The sequence below is a fragment of the Panthera tigris genome, chromosome B3 (genome assembly GCF_018350195.1).
Source record: "Panthera tigris isolate Pti1 chromosome B3, P.tigris_Pti1_mat1.1, whole genome shotgun sequence".
Classification (NCBI taxonomy): domain Eukaryota; kingdom Metazoa; phylum Chordata; class Mammalia; order Carnivora; family Felidae; genus Panthera; species Panthera tigris.
The window spans coordinates 136,157,442-136,166,556 of NC_056665.1; the positions used below are offsets into that span (position 1 = coordinate 136,157,442).

General features: G+C 48.0%; 1 protein-coding gene across 1 annotated transcript in view; it reads right to left on the reverse strand.

Moving 5' to 3' along the window:
* Positions 1-6,408, reverse strand: part of DDX24 (DEAD-box helicase 24) — a 32,461-nt gene extending 26,053 nt beyond the window's left edge. Inside the window, exon 1 of the mRNA XM_042990457.1 lies at positions 6,234-6,408. The gene's annotated coding sequence lies outside the window, so the exon portion shown is untranslated. The remainder of the gene's footprint in view (positions 1-6,233) is intronic.
* Between the last annotated feature and the right edge of the window lie 2,707 nt (positions 6,409-9,115).

A 9,115-nucleotide genomic window follows, 5' to 3' on the forward strand; every position in this document is an offset into this window, starting at 1 on the left:
CCGTCAGAGGAAGACAAATACCATCTGATTTCACACATACGTGAACTTTAAGGAATAAATAAGCAAAACAAACAAGACCGTGAGAGGCAAACCAAGAAACAGACTTTTAACTATAGAGAACAAACTCATGGTTACCAGACGGTGGGGGGATGGGAGATGGGTAAAACTGGTGATGGAGATTAAAGGGCAGGCTTATCATAATGATCCAGGTTTTAGAGGACTGAAGCTTACATAACTGGGGAGGGAGAGCTCTTTTAAAAAAATTATAATTACAATGTCATCCAAAACCAGGGGAGTAGGGCTGAGGGAAGTCCGATTGGAAAGAGACAACTGTCTTAGCCAATTACTTTTAGAATATCATACTTTTGCAAATAGTGAGGCTAGTGATGTGAGCACATGACCAGAATCGCTCTCGGGGTCTTAGAAGGAGCCAGCACAGGCAAGGGTCCCCGAGCTCAGATTTCTTTTTTCACTCCATGGCAAACCTGCCTTTGCCTCTATCATCAGTGGTGGCACAGAATTCTATTTTGTGGAGGCACGAAATTTTTACTCCATATTCCCTATTGTTTCAAACAATTGGCTTGCTGTCGTCAGTAACACCATGATGACCATCCACGGGCTGATATTTTTGTGCGTGTGTCTGACTCTTTTCTTAAAATGAGTTCCAAGAAGCAAAATTTCTGAGTCAAATGGAATGGAAGCTTTTATTATCTGTCTCGTGTTGCTAGCCGGAAAGTATGCCTCAGAATACACACCACCCAGCCCAGCAGGAGAGGGTTCGCCTCTCTTTGCCCAGGCAAACACTGCGTGTTTTCAGTTAATTAGTACCTGCCGCAGATATTGAAGAGGTTCTCAATCACCTCTTTCATCCCCTGTTCTAAATTCTCCACGACGGAGAGCTAACGTCCATGTTCCCCAGACTCCCGTGTAGCACCAGTTCTGTGCATAACCTGGATCGTGCCACATAGTCCCCCCTGTGCCAGAACTGGAAAGTGGGAGGGGGACAGGGCGTTAGCTGCCAATCACAGTAGTGGGACCTTGGTTTCCAGAAACAGCAGGATGCTTAAGACCTGAGCCCAAATCAAGAGTTGGATGCTTAACCGACTGAGCCACCCAGACACCCCTTGATGTCTCAGTTTCTTGATGCTGGTAGTGGTTGCTGCACCGTCGGTGGTCCAGGTCTTCAGTGTCATTCTGAGGATGGAATTTCAACCTTGAACCTCCTCCTCCAATCTTGAAACTATTTGAAGGCACCTAATTCCCTGTGTTAAAACCCATTGTGCTTAAGTGAGCTGGAGTGACTTCTGCTACTGTAGTTAAACCTTGACTAATAAACCAGTAATAGATGCAACACACACACACACACACACACACACACAGTTATCTGCTTTAAAAAGCAATTTTACTATTAGTGAGATTGCACATCTTTTCATATATTTATTGGCCATATGTAATTCTCTCCTTGGAGACTACCTCTTCTTGTCTTTGGGTTTCTTTTTGGAGAAAGTTCTTTTCAAGGGCACCTGGGTGCCTCCATCAGTTAAGTGTCCGACTCTTGATCTCAGCTTGGGTCTTGATCTTAGGGTCATGAGTTCAAGCCTCATGTCAGACTCCATGCTGGTCATGGAGCCAACTTAAACTGATTCATAAAAACGCTTGACAATGCAGAGAGTAACAGTGCAAAGGTTTGGGTTTTTTTCCCCCCTTGGTAGGTCACTTGCTCTCATCCTTGTTCATGGTGCTTTTAATGGCAGATGTCGTCTGATGGAACCACTTTTTCCTGTCCCACAGGTTGTCTTTCTAGTTGTCTTCTAGTGACAGGAAATTCAGAGAAACCACTTTGCCTGTTTCTCCCCATGGGGAATGTCCTTGATGTCATGAATGCCACCAGGAAGGCAGAGCCAATACCAACCCATCCAGAGACTTTTCCTGCAAGCTAGCTCTGCAAACCTCTCTCCCGCTTGTCCCAAGGATGGTGGTTATGCAGGATCTCAGTGAGACTGGACCAGTTTTTGCCAAACTGTTCGGGTTGCTGTTCCAAAGCTAAAGAGGGCTGGGCCGGGCCCTGGGTCTGGCCACCTCATTTCTTTGTGTTGCATAAGAGGCAAAGCCTCTTTGCTTAGGACAATCAAGGATGTCCTGCCCCCCTTTTCCGCCATTTCTTTCATTTCCTGCCCTTCCTTTCCTCCTCAACCTCACACTGAGATTCTCGCTTTCCTCTCTCTCCTCCTTATTCATGCGCCCATTCAAAACCCACTTACAGAGCTCCTGAGTACTAACCCAAGAGAAAAAGATGGAAAATCTATACTTTCGTGGAACTCATTCCACTAGAAACAGTAAATGGAATAATAGGTCTATTTTCTGAGTGTCCCTGTGTCACCACACTCTGGCACATCAAGACTAATGAACTGTTCCCAGGTCACAACGAGCAAGGATTCCAACCCAGGCCATTGGCTCAGAGATCATGCTGTTAACCACCAACCCATGCTTCCCTATGGGATTAGGGCCGAGTTCCTTTCAGTTCTGAGCTCTGTTCTCTTTGCATTGAGCTCCCGCATCTAATTGGCTTTCTAGTCCCAGGTTTGGCAGGTCAGCTAGAGCTGGCGGACAATTCTGGAACTTAAGTCTCTGGCCCTTGGTTCAGGTCGCAGTTCCCCAGCTCTTTGGGATTCCTTTCCGGAGTTCCAGTCTGCAGTCCCCACTTCCTGGTCTGCTGGTTTCATCCACAATGGAATCGCTGGTGGGGTGCACTACCTCTCTTGGCCCGTCACCTCTTGGTTACCGCTGGTGGGCTTAGGCACACACGATCGTGCACCTTATTTTATGTAGATAAAAGCTATTGCTAACAGGCGTCTCCAAAGCCGAAAAGCCACAAAAATTGGTGGGCACGGGTCAAGAACCTAAGAGCTATTAGAGCGATCACTCCCAAACCCAAAGCCTCCTGCGTTAGGATAAGAGGGTCATGGCACAGGTTAAATTGACACTAGGTCACCGGCCAGCCTCAAGAAAATTTCCATGTGGCGAGGAACACTGTAAAACACTGTACAATCCTCAACCCAGCTGCACACCCCTTGCAGGGATTTGCTCAGCCCTGGGAAGCCCAAAGTCTTAGCCAAAAATATCCTTAAACTCTAAAGAGTCACGTGGTCCATTTTCTGGCACACCTGCTTTTTTTTAACGTCTACGAACTGTAGTCCCGGAAGCTAGAAGGATCTGCCAAAATGGCAAAATCTTTACTAAGCTTATTTTGTGTCCTGAGAAATTGTCTTGGTAACCATCAGGTTGGGCGCCCCAAACTGTGGCTAGATAGAAACATGGATTGCACCCCTTTTTCGGCTAGGGTCCTAGCAAACTGCTGCTAGCCCTTGAGGAAAATTACAATGGCCACCACAGGGAACGTTCCAATTAGATAAGATCATTTAAGAAGTGCACTTGAGGGGCGCCTGGGTGGCTCAGTCGGTTAAGCGGCCGACTTCGGCTCAGGTCATGATCTCGCGGTCCGTGAGTTCAAGCCCCGCGTCGGGCTCTGTGCTGACAGCCCAGAGCCTGGAGCCTGTTTCAGATTCTGTGTCTCCCTCTCTCTGACCCTCCCCCATTCATGCTCTGTCTCTCTCTGTCTCAAAAATAAAATAAATGTTAAAAAAAAAAATTAAGAAGTGCACTTGAAAGTCCTTAAATTAAAAAAAAAAAAAAAAAGGCTCCAAATTAGGGGTGTTATGCCCAGAATTCGTGATCCCCAAAGACCACCAGGGAGCCGAGTCCGATGCAAAAGCAAAAGAACCTTTATTCGAGCTAGCTCGAGCTCAATCCCCTACCTGCACCGACGCAGCGGTGAGATACCAGGGAGAGAGAGCGAGTTTCAAAAGCACAAAGGTTTTATAGGGGTCTAGGGGCAGTTGGTGAGGTAATGGCTGTGGCCTCAGCCGATTGGCTGGGGAAGGGTCGTGGCCTCGGCCGATTGGCTGGGGAAGGGTCGGAGTCCTGTTACGCAGGTCGCTGGGCGTGTTTTGATCAGGAAGTTTGAACGGGTGAGCGGGAGGTTACTCAAGGGGAGGAGGCGAGGTCTGAGGTTTCTGTGATTTTCCCGGAAAAGGGGTCATGTCGGGGACATAGTCACTCAAGGTGGAGAACACAGAACAAGATGGAGTCGGCTGGCGTAGGCCCGCCCTTTCAGGGGCGCCTGGGTGGCTCAGTTGGTTAAACATCTGACTCTTGATTTCAGTTCAGGTCTTGATTTCACGGCTCAGGGGTTTGAGACCAGCATCAGGCTCTGTCCTGACAGCTCAGAGCCTGGAACCTGCTTTGGATTCTGTCTCCCTCTCTCTCTGCCCCTCCCCTGCTCGTTCTCTGTCTCTCAACAAAATAAATAAACGTTAAAAAACAACAACAACAAAACCTTGTAAACGTTAAGAAAAAAAAAAAAAAACAAAACCTTGTCAAATTCTGGTAAATATCAGAGCAGCATATTGGGCTAAAGGTGAAAATTGTTACCAGAGTCAGCTCTCTTGGATCTCTGCCTGCAGTACCTTGTAGAAAAAGAACACAAAGTATCTTTTGCACCTTTTTTGAGAGTGCCTCTGGAGTCCAAGGGTTGTTTTTTTTCAATATAAGACAGAGAAACTAGAGGGATCTCATGGAAAGAACTGGTTTTTACTTACACCCCCATCTTACACATGCCTTATGGTTCAGATCATGAATGTCCTCCCTGTAAAGGTCAAGGAGTTAATGATTTCTTTGGGGTCTTCTAGCACAATCGATAACATCTAAGCAGTGACTGGGCCAGGTAGTCATTTGGATGTACATTTTCCCAGATCTCTGATTCCAGACACCTTGACCCCAGGACCCCTGGCTCCAGGGCATAAGTGACTTATGGAGGACACCTGAGCACTCATCCTTGTTTTGACCAGTTCCTGGATGCCTGAGAAGACATGTACGCTGGACCACATCCTCAGGAAAAACCCTAGACCCCAAGCAAAGGCGAGTCTCCCTCACTCTCTCTTTCCTTTCCCTTCTGAGTCTCCCAGACAGTCCATCTGTTATACTCTATCATTTACCCTATTCAATAAACTCCGCTCTCGCTTCTGCTCAGCCTGTGTTTGATTTCTACCCTGTGTGATGCCAAGGACCATCTTGGCTGATCCTTTGGGATCCTCTCTGGGTCCCCGGACCCAGTCAGCCTGCATCAAATCCTGCCAGAAATGTTTACTGTTTGTCTCAGCTAAAAAAACAAAACAAAACAAAACAAAAAAAACTACACAGTAGTGCTGCGGTCAGAAATTGGGCAAGTTGCAAAACATGCTACAAAAATTTTTTCAATGTTTATTTATTTTTGAGAGAGAGAGAGTGAGCAAGGTGGGGAGGGGGGCAGAGAGAGAAGGAGACACAGAATCCAAAGCAGGCGCCAGGCTCTGAGCTGTCAGCACAGAGCCCCATGCGGGGCTTGAACCTGTGAACTTCGAGATCATGACCTGAGCGGAAGTTGGATGCTCAACAGACTGAGCCACCCATGTGTGCCTGTTAAAAAAATGTTTAACCTTCCTCCCCTAAGCTAAAATGAAACTAAGTACCCAGAAGGAAAGTAAAACCTTCCCAAGCCTTTGTAAAAGTATTTACTGAAACAGATAAAGCCGTTAGCTGGGTGGACCAACCTGTGATATTTATACCGCAACCTGGGGCGCCTGGGTGGCTCCGTCGGGACAGCTCAGAGCCAGGAGCCTGCGGCGGATTCTGTGTCTCCCTCTCTCTCTGCCCCTCCCCAGCTCGTGCTCTGTCTGTCTCTGTCTCAAAAATAAATAAACATTTAAAAAAAATTAAAAAAAAAAAAGTCAGGGACAAAAATGCTCGGCGGCTACCCAGTCGTGAACCCTCTCACTCTTGGGTTGGGCTTTCTCTCAATAAATTCAGTTGCTTTGCTCACTCCCTGTTGTCTGCAAGATTCATTCTTGGACTCCTTGGGACAAGGACCCAGCAGCATCCTGTAACATTGGCAGACCTCTGGCTCCCGCTGCTTCTCGGTTCTAGATGGGTCATTAGCAGGTGCCGGTCTCGGTGACACCTGGTCTGCACTACAACACAGCTGACTGCTCACATCCCCGCCTAACATGAATGACTACATCCAGTTTGGCGCCCCCTCCCTCCCCCTCACCCCCCAACACACAATGTCTATTGCCTGGCGAGCCCAAAAGCCTAACAGTTCTATTACAGTTTCGTTTTCCCGTAAAAACAAAACCTACCTCATTGGCTGTGCTTCAGTCAGAAGGGAGTCGTGTTATAAATATCCTGAGTCAGATCTTCTGGAAACACATCCAAGGTTTCAGGCTCAGACTTCTGGGTCCGAGACCCGTTTTGAGAAAGTCTGCTTCTCTGGGTAACACAGGGAGGGGTGGGCAGGGGCTCTTTCCCCTGACCTCCGATGGCAGGTGGGCGGGGGCTCCGTGAGTGGGAGGGAAGCTCTTGTGGATCCATTTGGTGAAGGTTCTTTTGTTCAGCATCATGGCAGTTGGGGTGGGGAGGGGAGGGACTCCAGCCCCAACCGCCCCTGGGCTCTGGGGCTTTGACACCATGAGCCTTGTTTGAGCCTGGGTGGAAATTGGCTAAGCAGGGGAAAAAGACAAGCGTCAGGAGGAACCAAATCAGAACCATTCCAAGCCCAGGCTTTGGAAGCAGCTGGACTTGGGGCAGATCACCTGCCAGCTCTGTGGCAGAGATGTGTCGTCATCTATAAAATGGGGATCGTAAGCTCTCTTTTCTTATCATCTTAAGTGACGAGATGACGCGAGAACAGAAACCTAGAGCAACTTGACTACAATCTATGCCTTTAAGGCGTAATTGGTTCTTATTTCCTAATTCTGGCATCTTTTAAACGGCTCTGTGGAACTTTAGGAAAGTCCTGGGAAGAGCTGAGAAGTTGGTGCTGGGGTTTTGGGGAGGAAGGAAGCAGCCTGGTTGGAGAAATGAAGTCCACTCGCCAGCCTCCCTTAACCCTTCCCAGGCTGCTGCCTGGTGGAGTTTTGAAGTGATGGGGGGGGGGGGGTCCAGAACTGACGGCCAAGAAAGAATTCTTGAAGAAGTCTTTGGTCCAGAAAGGGTGATTTTAGGAAAGCACGGGGGGCAGGACCCGTGGGCAGAGAGAACTGCCCTGGGGTTGTGCAGGATAACTGGTTATATGCTATGGAGTTGGGGCCGATAAAGTCAAGATCAAGTTTCTTTAAAAAAATTTTTTTTAATATTTATTTATTTTTGAGAGAGAGAGAGAGTAAGGGAGGGGCAGAGAGAGAGGGAGACATAGAATCGGAAGCAGGTGAGCTGTCAGCCCAGAGCCTGACGTGGGGCTCAAACTGAAGGTGATGTCATGACCTGAGCCAAAGTCCGAGCTTAATGGACTGAGCCACCGAGGCACCCCACAAGAGGAAGTTTCTTAAAGGGATTTCCTCATGCCAAAGAAGACTCACAGATTACTGGAGGCCTAGCTATTGTCAAACTAAAGTGGATTTTCCCTCTAGCAAGGCATTAGCATTAAGATAGTAGGGAGGTCCTGGAGATTAGCCAATAATAAGATGGCCCCTTTCTTAAAGTATTACTAAAATATTTGTAAACTAAAGGAGACTCTAATCAGTTTAACCTTTTGTTTTCTGTCCTGTCCTTTGTTCTTGGGCTGCTGGGAGTGCCTGAGGAATATATTTCACTCAGATCCCACTTGAGAGCGGTTTGTGGGGTGTTAGCTTGCCTTATGCTCCCTTATCACTGTCGTTAGAAGTTCAGAACAGCCCCTCGGGACCGCTTGAACCCCTTGAGTTTTCAAAGCTGTAGGCACACCCCCAGTTCTGGTGTTCCCCTCCCCCCCATCCAACTCCACCCTGTTAAAAAAGAAACAAACCCAGATTGGACTCATTGCCCTCCCCGCCCCAAACAGCGCACCAAGACTTAATTACAATTTCAACCTCTCCCAGGAATGTGACCTTTTAAGAGTCCATCTGTCATTTCCTGATCAGCCCTAGTGAAGTCATCTGCCAGGTACAAACCCTGACGTTCCCTTCTCCTGAAAAAGATGTCCAGGCCTGAAACAATCCTTTCTCTTCTTTTGCTAATGATGTCTTGCCTCAGTCTCCTTCTTACAGGAAAGCCTTCGTTTTTGTGCAGCTTCTCAGGGCATCTCTCTACTTGCTAGATGGGCTGTTGCCCTGTAACTGGGACTCGGGGGGTTAAGAGCACCTGGCTCTGGGGGTGGGGGCAGAGCCCAAACAGCTCTGGCTTGGCCACTCACCACTGGCAACATCCAAAAGCAGAGAGATGAGCAGTGGAGAAACAAGAAAGGGATTTATTTCAGTGAGGCCACCATCAGGAAGACAGTGGATTACTGTCCCAAAGGCCGTCTCTAAAGTGCCAAAATACTTCAAGGTTTAGATATGGAAAATGTGGACAAAGTCCGTGAGTACTGCAGATGGTCGGTCAAGGTCAGGTCCTCACTGTCTTGGGGTCAGTCTTGGGGTCTTTATTGCTGGAGGGGATAGTTTCCGGTTCTCACAGCAGGATGCTTGGCCCACGGTCTCCAGCCTGAGTTGAAAGATAAGCTGTTGGGGCACCTGGGTGGCTCCGTGGGTTAAGTGTCCAACTTCAGCTCGGATCGTGATCGCATGATCGCATGTTCTCATGGTTCGTGAGTTCGAGCCCCGCATTGGGCTCTGTGCTGATAGCTCAGAGCCTGGAGCCTACTTTAGATTCTGTGTCTCCCTCTCTCTCTGCCCCTCCCCTGCTGCTTGCGCTTTGTCTCTCTCTCTCAAAAATAAACATTAAAAAATTAAAAAAAAAAAAAAAGATAAGCTGTAAGGAAGAACCTAATCAATTAGAAAGGAAAAACTGAGGTCAGAACGGAGGTAATGAAGTCCCTTCAGGCGGATACATGATTTGCTTAATAAAGCCAATTAGATCTTCAAATTTACTTGGGTTGAATTTTGTGGTTTAACAGCCTTTCAGCAGTTTTGAATCTGGTGGGTGCCAGTCACTCTCTGCACCATGGAAGTCGTCCAGATAGCCACCTTAGCCTCTTCCCTGGCTTCTAAGATGGCGGCATCCAAGGTGATGGCAGTGAGCCTGGCCAAAGCCACCTCGGCAGCCT